This window comes from Anas acuta, chromosome 2, assembly GCF_963932015.1.
Source record: "Anas acuta chromosome 2, bAnaAcu1.1, whole genome shotgun sequence".
Lineage (NCBI taxonomy): Eukaryota > Metazoa > Chordata > Aves > Anseriformes > Anatidae > Anas > Anas acuta.
Window position 1 is genome coordinate 58,957,343 of NC_088980.1, and position 14,866 is coordinate 58,972,208.

At 38.4% G+C, this 14,866-nt stretch overlaps 1 long non-coding RNA gene across 2 annotated transcripts in view; it reads right to left on the minus strand.

Annotated features, from left to right (window-relative positions):
• Positions 1-14,866, minus strand: part of LOC137852792 (uncharacterized) — a 288,725-nt gene that overhangs the window by 81,773 nt on the left and 192,086 nt on the right. The window lies entirely within an intron of this gene.

Here is a 14,866-nt window from a genome sequence, read left to right on the forward strand (position 1 = left end):
AACCTGAGGTCTCCCATGGACACAGAACATACTTTTCAACCGCAGACTTGTGACAAACAGACAAAATCTGTAAAAAGCTCCAGATATTACTGGGCAGACAAGGATACCAGAAGAAAACTTGCATTATGTAGAGATTCTTCTATTAAAAAGAATCTAAATACACATGAATAAGACTGCATTTTCGAAGTCAAGAAGAGAGAAAATTGTCAAAAGTTAGACTGAGTCACACAGACTTTATGTTTTTTTTCTTAAAGCAAAGAGCAAAGGGTCCTTTGTTCAACAAAAATAAGCAAATAACAATGATTATTTTTGTGCAGAATAGGCAGGATAGAACTTGAGATATAACCCCCAAAATGAACTGAATGTGTTGCTTTAGTTTTCAATAAAAATGCAGCAGTTGAGTGTAAAGAGAAAGGTTGCAGAGTGAATGCAAAGGAAAATTTTGAAATGGAATGGACATATATGAAGTCAAAACAAAACTGAAAGATCTAAGCATGCTCAAATCAGAAGGTATCTGCCACTCCATTTTTTTTTTTTTTTAAAGAATTGGCCTATTAAACAGTAAGCCTGGTACCAATCTGTTAGTAAATCTGTCAAGCTGTGGGAGCACAGAATTACTGGCAAATTTTGAACGTGGCAGTGAGATATAACTGAGGGAAGTGTGATTCAGGCAAAAAAGGGCATTTGACTGATCTCAGGAGTAGTTTGAAGAAAGGAATAATTGAGAATATACAGCTACATACCATTGTGTAGAAAACAGGTAAGAAGTGCACAGGGTTTCATCAGAGGTACTTTGTGCTAGAATACACACATCTTTCCTTCCTATTAACACCAATTTCCTAGCAGAGTAAGACAGTCTGTGTTTCAGTAAAACATTTGTTATGAGGCTACAACAGAAATTACTAGGAACTTTAAGAGGAAGTGTGTCCTAATGATCAGTGATGTCCCAGAACAAGGTATGGGGAACTTCTGATATTTCCAAATCTTATCCTCTGAGATGAGTAGAACTTCTTTTCTCAGGAACAAAAGATGGAGAATAAGACATTTAAATGAGAGTCTTCAGGAACTCCAGGAGACTATGATACAAAGATGGTTGAAAATGGAATCTGTGAATAGTTAGGACTAACAAAAGATATTAGAAACTAGAAAAAAAAAAATCATTTAAAAGACAGCTACAGAGGCCAGAAATTATATTTACTATTATATTTCTATTACTGGCAATCTGATCTGTCATCAGAAGAAACTTTAGATGTTACAAACAAAAAATAAATATTCAAGAACAAAGATGCAGATGAGGACTAATAACTAGCTCATCAAGCATTATAAATGCATGGTGTTATAGAACTCTGCCCTGAAAGAGAAGGGACTGAAACGGTCAGTTTAGCAGATGGAGGAGTCATCTATCTCTTACACAGGAGCAAGCATTTCACATCTGACAGCACTGAGCACACAAACACTGAAATGGAAGTATGGGAAGTGCAACCAGAGATGGTGGATCTCACAGACCCATAGTGACAACTGTGCTTAGCACCAATGCCTCTGATAAACTTTGAAGAGCAATCCCTCAACCAGTTTCAAGAAGAGCAGCAATCTGTTTTCAAAGAACAGTCTCAGGACACACCACAAGGGCTACTTTCTCAAAACCGTTCCAAAATGAATGTCAGAGGCTTAAGCCAACAGAAGACACATAGCCCTTGACAAGCTGTAGTAGCCAGGCACCTTAATATGAAAAAAGCAGTCTTAGTTATCTATGACTATACAAGTTAGGCATTGGAATGGGCTGCCCAGGGAAGTGGTGGAGTCACCATCCCTGGACGTCTTTAAAAGATGTTTAGATTTAGAGCTTAGTGATATGGTTTAGTGGAGGACTTGGTAGTGTTAGGTCAGAGGTTGGACTAGATGATCTTGGAGGTCTCTTCCAACCTAGTATACTGTGTCTGGCTGGGATGTTAACTTTCCTTGCAGTGTTTCTCTGCTTACTGCTCTTCTCTTTTATTACAACCATTACGAAGATGCAGTGTTACTGGGGCAGACTCACCAACTCTGCCCTTGCTCATTGGTGTGATGGAATAAGATACAGCATCTGCAGTGCATACACAAGACAAAGAAACTGTGTTTAATTAGCATAAATTGACATACCACCCCAAAACTCACAGGAAGATCCATGTAGACACATGCTTGAAAATTATACCTCATTTCTCTAACTATACAGCACTTCACAAACAAAGATAATATTAGATACAAATACTAGAAAATATTAGATACAAATACTAGAAAAATGTACTTTTTTAAAAACAAACAAACAAACAAAAAAACAATTTAAGTTATATAACGTTCTTTGGTGACCCATTGTATTTTGCAACATGATGCTAACATGCATTCAATTACATCATCATGTTCAAGAATGCAAATACTGGAATGGGTTCATACAGGGGCAAGCTAGGTTCATACAGGGGCTAGGGACACTGAATTTTTATGAACAAGCATGTTAAGACGTTACAGCCAAATTCTAAACTGGACAATTAACTTCTGTCTGCCTATACGTTCCCTGAGAATTGAAATGGATATAGGATTCTGTATTTCTTAGGTAGAACTTTTCTGGCTGTGAATTTAACATTCATGAAAGGTGCCAGAATAATGGCCTGGAGACCAAAGTCCCCTATATGTGTAGAGCAGTGTACATTATGGGCAGAAGCAGTGCAATTTTGCTGCATTCTTCTAGTAACACGGTCCAAACTTGACATGGACAACTTTTTAAGGGTTGTAGAATAGTTTAAGACAGATTGAACTAGAAACTTAGGCAAAATTATATATATATGACAAATAACATGATGTTAAATATCATTCAGACAGCCTTGAGAAGGACTGAAATTTAAACATTATGTCAGCTTGTGGTTAACCTAAGTGGACTATAAGATTAAGCATGATCAGCTGTCATGATGTTAAGTGGTCCTTATCTATAGTAATGTGTATTCTTCTAAATCACCTTTTTTTATAGGTGTTCGTTAGTGATATGATTTTTTTTTTCTCCAAAACCCTTTATTACCTATTAAAACCATAGATTCTGCTGAAAAATTGAACAGCATGCTATTTCTGTGAATATAAACTAGACACAGAGGAATGCAAATAATTGATAAAGGAAGCTAAAAATGTTAATGAAACTCCATGATCAATAGACATTAAGAGCAAAAATAAATACTTCTTGTCCCAGCCAGTATATAAATCAGGCAGAAAAGGAACACCTGTAATACATCAGTTCAAATTCTATTCAGAAAATTTCTGTCAGCAATAATGACAGTAAAAGGGCAAATGTATATGATAAATATTTCTGTTTTGTATTTTTCTGTAAAAAGGAAAATGGGAGACTGTGTGCATATTTTATAATGGATTACTTTCTGTTTCAGCAATAACTACAGAAGTTGTTCTCCATAATCTATTTGTGTTAACCATTCTCAGGTCAAATGCATATTTTTTTCCAAGCAATTTTGAAGGTGTTGGCTCCCATGCTCATTTATCACCTTAGTGTTAACTTTTAATATTTATAAAATAAAGAGAGAATTCAGATAAATAGGAAGAAAAAAAAGATTCATTGCATACTGTATGCTTCTTAAAGATTCAGATATATCAAGCTCTTAAGCAGAGTGCTCACAGCTGACAGTGATCTCTAAAGGTGACCTGTCTTACATGCTGACCCAGCTTCCTAAGTTCTGTTCAAGCACAATAACAGGTGTCTTAGTATTGTGGAGAGCATTGCCATACATCTTTCAACAAAGAATACATGCCACATTCACAGGATGTGGCATTTGACCCCAGAGTAAATAAATTAAGAGATTACAGTAAATAAATGAAATGAGCAAGGCTCTTTTGAAGCAAGAGCAAAAGAAAAGAAAGGTTTCAGGTAAAAACAAGAGTGACTTTTCATCAGTGATAAACTGAAGAAGCTCAAACAATTAATATTCCAAAAATAATATTAAGATGCAATTTTAATGACAGTTTCAAAATCCCTATAAGAAGAATAGATATCGTACAGTAATGGAACCTCTAACTAGCAGACAAATCCATGAAAACAGAGTGGCTGGAAGCTGACATTAGATAAATTTAAACTGGACCTAAAATGCATTTGCCTACAAATAATGGCAATTATTCACTCAAGTAATTTACCAAGAACACTATCTGATTGTCCATTTTATTTGATTCAGATTCAACAACTAACCTCGCTGAGAATTTAGGAACTTTTTAGGTTGTTGAACCCGGTCCTTATGATCCTCATGATCAAGAATAGACATATTTGCAAAAGACACGTTGGAGAGATGGGAACACAGGTACTAGTGAGTGAAATTCTACATCTTTTATCATGTAGGAGATGGAATTGGATCATATGAGGTTAAATCTATTCTTCTGCAATTATATCATGTTGTGATGTTTCCTTAAGGAACCCCCCAGTGCACTTAGAAAGCAACACAGACCATCACTGTTATTACACATAAGATGAAACACTGCAAAGTTGAAGATATGAAGTTGAAGAGAGAGAAGTGACTATTGAGATAGAAATGACTGCTCCCCCCTTATCCCCCCCTCACTTCTTTTCCCTTTCCCCTGACCCATAACAGATGACAGCTGTTTAACTTGATGTCCCATCTGTATTTCTTTCCTTGATGTAAAAGAGTCACTTGCTCTAGTGAAATAGCTCTCCCTTTCTGGCTAAGAACTTCTTCCCAACTGAACTTTTCTTGAAGAAGGTATATTTTGGCCTCAAAAATCGCTGAAATGTGGAGTTAAAAGTGAAGGGTAGACTCTATCTCTTCCTTGGTCTTAGGCGGTATACAGCAAGGCCAGCAAGACTATAAAGACATTGGTTTCTTAGCAAATCACTAGTTAAACATCCTTCAGAAAAAAAACAACAATGAAAACATTGAAATGGAAACACCCTTGAAATTGGGTTTATCAGCCTTTTTTATTTTATAGATAGGTGGACAGGCAGACAAATATTTATGCTATCCAAAACAAAAGCTGAGTAGAAAATACCTAGTGGAATGTACCAGTGCTAAAATCATCCTATGATGATAGCCTATGTCTGAAGCATTTGAATATGTTTTACTATGGAAGTTGACGTTTTCACTATAATAAATATCACTAATTTATATAATTTATAAAATTATAATATTTTAAATATATATAATTATATATATTTATAAATATATATAAAAATATATATATAAATATATATATATATATATATATAAATATATATATATATAAATATATATATATTTTAAATATATATATATTTTATTGCAAATGACTTCATCCTATGAGGATCCCCTGGAATGTCCCTGCTTCCAGTTAAAGACATTCTCTTTCATCTCTAAATAGATTACACCTTCAACAGGTGTTCAAAATAGGCAGAGACCTGTAGCCTAATAAAAGAGGGGAAAAAAAAAAGGATGATTGGTCAGACATGGAAACTGTGGGGTGGTAATTATTTTCATATGGCATGCGAGAGATGTTATAGCAGAGCTGACTAAAGCTGAACATGAGTTAGCCAGTCCTCCTGAACAGTGATGTCACCCAATTTTTGCTTTCTCCAGAGTTATGATTAATAAACAGGGAGGATTACTACAGTAACTTACTCTTAGTGGGCAAGGACTGACATCAACAGCAGCTGAGCAAACTGACCAAACTTAGTTGTGTGTCGTCGATTTTTTTTTCACTAGCAATGACTAACAAGGGACAAGCATCTGACAGTACAAAGGGCCCTTGAAACTGCAAGGATGCTTCTGGCGGAACTTTTGAATAACAGCCACCATTTTACTCTTCTGCTTCATTCCACAGTTGAAAGGTGTTTCAGTTAGCCTACAGCTAGCTCTTACCTTTGCTCATGACCTGGACACACGCATGCAAACTCAAAACCAGCCAAAAAATGCCCCACTGCCTTTTCAACATAAAGCTACATGGTCTCCATTTTCTGCCTCATCTGTTGACATAAAACTTTTTTCTTCATTGCTTGTTCTGGAATATCTTTGTAATGCATGTGTCTTTGGAGTATGGATTTTAATAGCAGTGACACAAAGAAACAAGACACAATGTAGAATGCTGAGCCTACTGTTAATCTTGGGGAGAATGCTGTGTTTAATTACATTTTCTTTATCCAAACTGATAGAGACTTATAGAAATCCTGCCTGCTATTTAACCTTTTCAAATTTGCCCTCCCTAAAATTAGACCTGGCCACCTGGAAATATTTACCCATTGAACTGAAATGCTCTTGTGAAAGCACTGCCAGTGTAAATGGAATTCTTACCCCTGTAGAGTAATGGCACTTGCATTGTGCAGCCCTGAGTGTAACCATGAGGTGCCCTGAGAGAAGGTCAGATACTTTGGACTCTATCAAGTTAACTTTTTTATGTGAGGTGGACAGCATTTGTACTGACAATAAAAAGGGCATGACAACAATTTCAACTCCTGTCCTGCAAGCACTAAGGAAACAGTTCCAAATGGGAGCTGCAGAACTTTGACATCACATTGCTAAAAGTTCTGTGGGCTGATACTATTCAGATGTTCCTTTCTGAACATTAATTAAACAAAAGATAGAGTGTACAAGCTAACCGTTTGCTTGTCCAAACACTAATAACACTGTGCTTCTCATTTTCACAAAGACATCTTGTGAGGGAAACAAAAGAATTTTCTAAACCGAATCAGTGAATAATGGTCCCAATGGTACTATCTGCAAGCTCAGCCAGAAGATGAGATGAGGAGTAATACAGATAATGAAATGTTCCATCACAGACCAGTTAACCGTATCCTAAACATTTTCTTTTGGAGGTTTTTAACAGCTTGGAGTGGTTTTACAAGCCCTAAGTAGGTAGGAACACATTTTAGCCAGCAAACAGAAAAGCTTGGGAACAATGGCAGGTTTCCATCTTCCATTTCCATCCTGACTATGGACTTTGGTAGCCCTGGACAAAAAGGCAAGCACTGTGAGCAAACTCCCACCTCATATCATAAGAAAACACATACCTACAATGGAGATTAATCAGTTGATTTCCAAAAAGATTTTTACCTGTCTCATGTATTGTCTGAATACTAGGTATTTGTGCTGCTAGCGATCAGTCATTTTATCCCTTATACTTCACAGTCAGAACACACTTAAGAAACAAATTTAGATTTTGTGCAGTTCTTACTGTATTTTACCTTATTCTTGAATCTCAGAATGTGTTTGGAAATGCTTCTTTCCCCCTCCCTTCCCCGTCCCCCCCCCCCCCTCCCCCCGGAGGTATCAGATTTTCACCAGATGCCTAAAATGTCTCACAACATCTGTAACTCCAGTAAAAATGTTTGTATCAGTACGTCTAAATAGCTAATTCTATGTGGAGATCTGGTAATGAAATACCAAGCTATCACTTATACAAGCAAGTTATTTCATTTCTGTGAGCTAGAGTGCTCACAGGAAGCTACTAGGGTAGCTTTATATGAAAGAATCACCTCCTGACTTCCACCCTTCTTTCTGATTCAGATGTCATTCTGCAATTCCAGCCTCACCACCCGTTTCTGTTTCCAGACGGTGACATGCAGCAGGCATTCCCATAAACGTTGGGACATCCAGCCATACCTGGCCAATTCAGAACAGCTTCACAGCTAGACAGCAGAGGCAGTCTTTCCCAGTGATTCAGCTTTGAGACTATGAGAAAGCAGTCTAACATATACAAAAGATGTTTTCTTAACTTTTCATCTTAACCAGAGCTTGACGTACTGCTTCAGCATCACTGGCTGAGGAAATGTTTCCAATTGCCTGTGATCAGAGTTAACCAATAATCACTACAATAATACTGAGCTCTGATACTGATTTTCCTCATAAAAACCCTCAACAATATGACTGGAGGTAGGGAAAGGAAGGATTGGGGTTTTGTAAGTGTCTTTTTTTTTTCTTTTTTTTCTTCAGTTCAAACCCAACCTGTGTCAGTTCTGACTAATGTGGTTATTCAAAGAACTAACTTTTGTCTAGGGTAGATTTCCTTTGAAACTGATGTTGAGAGATAGGCTTTTCTGGTGGATGATTCAGGACAGGAACAGTTAGGTCTTGCTCTGAATCACCTTCAGGAGCTTTCTTCTCTCCATGGCATGGAGACAGGAACCTCACTGCCACATAAGGAGATGAGAAACTCCCTGCAGGGTCCTGCCGGTGGTCCATCTAACCCCCTTTTCTCACGCCAACAGTGGCAACAGCAGACGTTGTTTGGAGAGAAAATGTGAGCCTGGCCACTTTCTGTGGGCCTTTCCCTTCAAACTCCCCAGCATCTGCAATTGTTGTATTAAGGATGTTAAAGGATATGTCCCTGCCTATTCCCTCTGGTAGTTATTTATGGACCTTTTTGAGCCTGCTGATACTGTCTGCCCCCACAGCCTCCTGTGGCAACAAATCCCAGAAGTTCAGTCTCCATTGTGTAAGCACTGTATCTGTTTTAAATCTTCTCCTACTAGTTTCAACGAGTTCCCCCTGGTTCTAGTACTGCAGGATTTGGTGGATAACAGTTCCGCATTCACCTTATCTGCCATCTTCATGACTTTTCTAAACCCCAAGCATACCTTCCCTCAGCCTTCACCTCTCCAAACCAAAGAGTTTCTGTCTTTTAGTTTCTTTTGATTAGGCAGCTGCTCCACAACCGCAGTTATTTTAGTGGCTCTTCTCTAACTCTACTTCTTGAGATGCGGAGACCAGAGCTGCACACAACACCCACCTTGGAGATGCACCAAGGCTTTATATATCAGCAAAATGATGTCTTCTGTCTTGCTCTCAACACCCTTCCTGACAACAGCACACATTTTGTTAGCTGTTTGCACTGCCACTTATCATTAAGTTGATAATTTTGGAGAACCCTCTCTCCCTAGGGTGCAGATACTCCTCAGAAATACTTCCCTGAATGTCACTTCCAGATTGGCTATGTGATGATTTGTATGAAAGGATTCCATTTTCTCAGACCAGCTCCCACTCAGAGCAAGACTACAGCAGCAGGCAGCTTTGCCGAGCGTCCAAAGCATTTGTTGGACTGAGAGGATGAACTACCCTCTGCAAACCCAAGAAAGTGGCTGAGGAAGGCTGTCCTGTGGCTCTCCCTGCTGTACCTCTCCTGTGAGCAAGTAGATTACATTAATATTCAAAGCTGTCAATTTGGCTCTGATCAGAGGAGCTAAATTCAGTTTAAGGGGGAAAAAAAAGAATGAGAACTAATCCCAAAAAAATCTGCTTCACGAGAAATATCTGAACACTTCTTTGTTGTTTATATACTTCCTAGATGCTTGGTTACTGTCTCTGAATGGACAGCTTCAAAGGAGCAATTAAAAAATGTGTGCATGGACACACAGACAAGCCCTGTTTGCACACAAAAACTTTATTCTGGGCTACCTTATGTCACCCCTTTTAGCAGGAGTCATCATGAGGGCACAACACCAATAAGCAGACAATGAATAAAGAAAATAACTGTTTATAAGTTCATAGTTGGCATATGAAAGTTATTGAAGAGGAACTGATATTCTAGGCAACTGGCCATCACTGCTGCATGTCAACCCTCTGTTCCCCCAACTGTTACAGGGTGATTTTAACACTCATTCTAAAAGCACTTCTGTGAGACCTCTGAGCTTTGCAGGTACAATTTTTGGCTGTTTGATAAATATGCTTGCACTGTGTTGTTCAATCACGTTGTACTCAGTAGGCAAAAACGTCAGGCAAATAGACATTGAAGTGTCCACATACTCTACCTCCCACCTGCACTGAACTACAAGCATAATATTTCAACCACAAAACGTGAAGTCACATGAGAAAAGTTAGCGGAAGTGGATTACTGAATTAAATCCAGATTTGAGGACCCAATATCTATTCCAAACACTTAGCCTCAGTGCTACCAAGTCAAATCTCAAGTGTTATAACCCCCTGATTTGGGGAAAAATCTGAGATAAATTATCAGAACTTGGGCAGGTTTTTCATTTGAACCTGGGAACTCTGCATCATCTCTGGTGCTTGTTAAAAAGTGTGTGTGTGTACAGCAAAGGGGGGACAACTTAATTACATAAACAAATGATGATGTTATTTTACTCCCCATTTACTTGCCATATTTCACCTCCCCTTACATGAAGTGCTCTCAGAAATTTCCCGAGTTTCCCCAAAAATAATCACAGACAGAACCCCATCTCATCCCTCACAGGTAATGTGTGCCTCTGTTGGTCATGAGTCTGAAGGTGATTATAAATAACCAAAATTAAAACTGGTGCTAGTGATAAGAACACAGCATGATGTTGCTCACTGATATTACATGCCTTAGCTGGACATCATGTCTAGTGAGGGAGCTTCCGAATTTCATGGTTAACGGCAAAAATGTTGGATCGAGATTCTCAGCAAAGACACAGGTATTTGTGAGTACTTATTCCTGTTAGAGCCCCAGCAAGCGCTCCCATCTGACAGAAGCTCAAAACTGCCTCTCCTAGAAGATCACTAGCGCCTCAGAAAGCAGAACTGGTGGATACTCCAAAAGCACCAAGGAAAGGCAGAACACACTGGGAGAACTGACAACCTGATGAGCTCAGCTGAGCCTCTGCACTCACACGCACCCTGCCTCCACTTATGGCTTTTCATTCAGATCCCAAATCAAACAACAGCAATGACTTGTTTGGTATTTCTGGTCTACGGATCTCAGAACTCCCCGTCAGTTGGATTATTTCAGTTTTAAAGATGGAGAAATGAGGGACTTGTCCTCTTACGCAGAAATCAAGGGCAGACCCAAATAATCCAGACTTGCTAAGTTCCCATCTAATACTCTACTCAGAGAAGAGCTGTAAGCAGTCACGCTTCCCCTTACCATTTTCACCACAGGATGTATTTACTTTTCCACAGTGATTTGTTTCACAGGGGATTCACAATGGACAAAGCAGCAGTAATGCAAAAGATCAACATATTCTCTTTAAGCCCCTTGTTGGTGTCCTCATTGTTTCACTTATGCTGGTTTTCTGCTGGTCACTGTCACAGAGGGAATATCTGTTGATGTGGGACACTGCAGCTTTTCCTAATGGCCTGTGCATGATGACTACCTTGACTGACTACCTGCCGGCATAACATCTTGTTGAGTTCAGCTCAAAGAAAATGGCCAGCTTATGAACTTCATTCAATTCCCTCCCACATGTCAGCAGATTTAGAATTACTCAAAACAGAACAAAATGTATCCCCATCATAGAGGGAGCTAAAGCAAGATGAAATTGGACCTTCGTACAATACAAGAACTGGGACTATTTTTATGAGGACAAGCCAAATAATATATACTCATACATGGAAATTAAAAAAAAAAAAAAGATAGACTTTAGATCAGATTTTCTGCTGACGTAACTCAGTCTCTGAAATCAGGGGAGGTATTCCAGTTTACACTAACGAAGCATATTAACATCCAGCCCTGCTCTTGCAAACACAGTTATAAGTCTTTCTAAAATCCACACACAATTTTACCTTGGGAAGCACATCGGCTGAACAACTTTTGTCTAAGACTTGATTTTTAGTTTCTCTTTCCATCTACTAAAGGTTAATATTAATCTTCAGTATCAAAGCCCCATTCAAATGACTTCTGGTCCCACAGACAGTGTTAACTTCAGTGGCATTGAGATTTGGCTCTAACAGCTAAAAGATAGCAAGAGTCTGTACATACAACATTGTGTATGCTGTGATTAAGTGTAGTAAAAGAAACACAGAACAGAGAATTTGGGATTTGTAAGAGAAATACAGCCATTACCCATTATTCTGCAGCTGGCCCAAATGTATTCTTGATAAAACTCCACTGGCCTAAGTACAATTGCATTAGGAATGATTTTGAGGTATTATTTCTGCAAGTTTTAAAACAGCATACAACTTAATTTTATACAATCTATTTTTCAATAATAGCTTCAACTCACCTATAAATGTTAAATGCTGCTCCAACTTTAGCCATAAATTTTTCACCCAACTTGGAACCAAACCAGATCTGTCATCTGGGGCTCCCTCCCTGTGGGGTTTAAATCATTGGTGTGACTCCAATCATAACCTCTGGAAATATAATATATTTGAAGACAGCATCACTCAAGGTATTTTACACATTACAAAGCTGTTTCTCAAAAAAAAAAAAAAAGACAATTGTTCCAGTAATATGCAGAAAATCAGCCTATCAAGTCAACAAGGCAGGACACTAGGTTGTATGAACAGCTTCATTTATACGTAGTTCAACTCCATAGTCTCTATAGGCTCAGAAAAATTCTCTTTATAAATAGATTTTACCCCATGTGCAATGCTTCAAACAAACACCAATCACAGAACATGCGCATATATATATTTTGTGTCATATCATCTCACACTAATATCATCATCAGTGTCACCTGGTTTATGTATTCATATCACCTGATTTTTATTTTTAAGTGTGAATGACATCACTTATGCTAAAATAACATGGATGTAAAAGTATCCCTTTTAAAGAAACAACTCACTGTTCAGTGATTTGGAAAGCAAAAAGATCAATGACTAGCACAGCAGAGAACACAGGTATAGTTCAGAAAGAAAGCAAACATACTTGCTTTTGTTAGCCAGACTGATTTTATATGAGAACCTCTTAAAACAGAACATTTATACTTATCCTGCCCCCCTGAGAAAAGTATCATCCATTAGTACAAAAAAAGGCAAGAAGTTGAAAGCTATTCTTTACCCCACCCTCTAGACTGAGTTCTTATCCTCAGATGAACTTTATTTTTTGACCAGCTCACTAATGATGATTGAAAACACTGGCCCCTCTAAACAGCACATAAGTATTAGTGTTCACAGCAACAAGAAGACTGGCCTTAATTGGTCCTTTTATATAGAACTAGAAACATAAAACTTCTAAATATAAGTTTCTGGCATATCTTTTGTTACTATTACAGTAAGATAGGTACAAAAAAGTGAGATTCCTTGTGATTTGCAATGAAATCTGTGCCAGCATGTTTTCTAGTGACTGCTCTTCAAAATCTTGTAAGATAAAATCCACAATCAGGAAAAAAGAGGCAGGTTGCTGATATACTAACTTTTCTCTCTCAGTCCAACTCTTTTAGTTATTTCTGATCCAGCAGGGAAATTAAATATGTCTGTAAGCCATCTAGATAGGCTCAGCATCACTCTTTTATCTGGTCTCAATTCATGGCATTGGAATTGGTGTTAGAAATCCTAACTTCACTAAATGAACAATGATTATCTGGATTCTGAAGCTGCCAGGAAAAAAAAATCAGGAAAAAAAAAAAAAAAAAGAACTGAAAAATAAAAGAAATACAGCTACAGTTTTTCCCAAAATCCCTTTCTGCCCTTTCTGGAAGGAAGGGGTAAAAATAGAGGCAGCTCATTAATATGGCTTGGCAGTGCTTAATGGCAGCTGGTCTGAAGAGTTAGATCAGTGGGCCTTTCCAGCAGTACTCCCGGACCACTGCCAGCAGGTGTTGCTGTGTTCAACAAAATGAGAAGAAGTGGAGGGGTGGGGAGAAAAATATTTATAAAGAGAGAAATAGGTGTGAAAAAAAATTAGTCACTGAGTAAAGCTTTCATTAGGCCTTTGGTAAAGCTATACGCGAATTCCCCGAGGCAATAAGGAGCATGCTCTGAAATGAATAATGCTTTTCACTTCTCCTAATCTCCTTTCAGAAGTTATCCCGTGCTATAAATCATGTGCACGTTTGCTGTGCTTTGCTCAGTAGCATTCTCTTTTTGTCCTGGACCACACGCTTTCTCCCTGGGAGCCCCCGACTGGCGGCAGTCTGGGGAGAAGCCCCCGCAGGGGCTGGAACCGCAGCAGGGTGAGATGCTTGGTGGGACTGGCACCAGCACCAGCACAACTGCTGCTGCTGCAAGTGGGCCCTGTGCCGTCCTGTGTCCCAGCAGAAGGTAACTCTGGTACTGGCAGGGCAGTTTTTCCACTCTCTGTAAAACCAGTGCAGTACAAGATCTCTTGCTGAGCGCTTGTCGGCTGCCAAATCACAACAGTCACTGCGCTACCAGTATGTAACTAATTTCAAAGGGGCTTAGGATGCCAGCTAAAACCAAATTCAGTTTGGTCCTGAAAAAAACACAGTTCTGTGCTGGAAAAGTCCTCTGCCACAGCTTGGTTTTAGGATCCCCATTAAAGATATTGCCCTATAAAGAAGTAGGTATGTGCACACACACTCACTATTTGTTTCTTCAAGCATGCCTCTCTCTCTGTCCTTGAAGGGAAAAAATAAAAATAAAATGTTCTTTGTAACAACTGGAACCACCAATGTCAGGCTGCAGGAAAGCTACTGAAACCTGTTTCAAGAGGCTTCAATCCACAGCACGTTAAAGCCTGAAAACTTATTATATGCATATTAAACCTAGGAAACAAAACAACCTATCTGGTCATATGTTTCCCATTAACTCCTGATTTTTTGCTCATTCTACCAAAGCTGTTGTGTGAATACTGCACATACTTCAGTCTGAATCAGTGCTGCTCTAAGGACTCCCTGGTATCACTGTAAGTTGAAAATTTTAAATCTTTCTTGCCTGATGCAGCCATATTCCAAGACAGATTAAATTTACATTACCAACAGGACATAAAAATACAATTATAAGTACGATTCAGGCCAAAAAAAAAAATCTGAAGGATGGGGATTTTCTGGTAATCAGTGGGTGTTTTGAATGAGTAAAGACTGCATGATCATGCCATTTGTCATAAACGGTACCACATAAAGCTAGCTATTATGTGTGTTTAAGAAAAGAGATTGATTTTGGCTTTACTTTTGACCTTATATATATATTAATTACGTACTACCTAATAGCCATAGTTATTTTTAAGTTTCACTACTATAAACTGAAACGAAAATGTAAGTTGA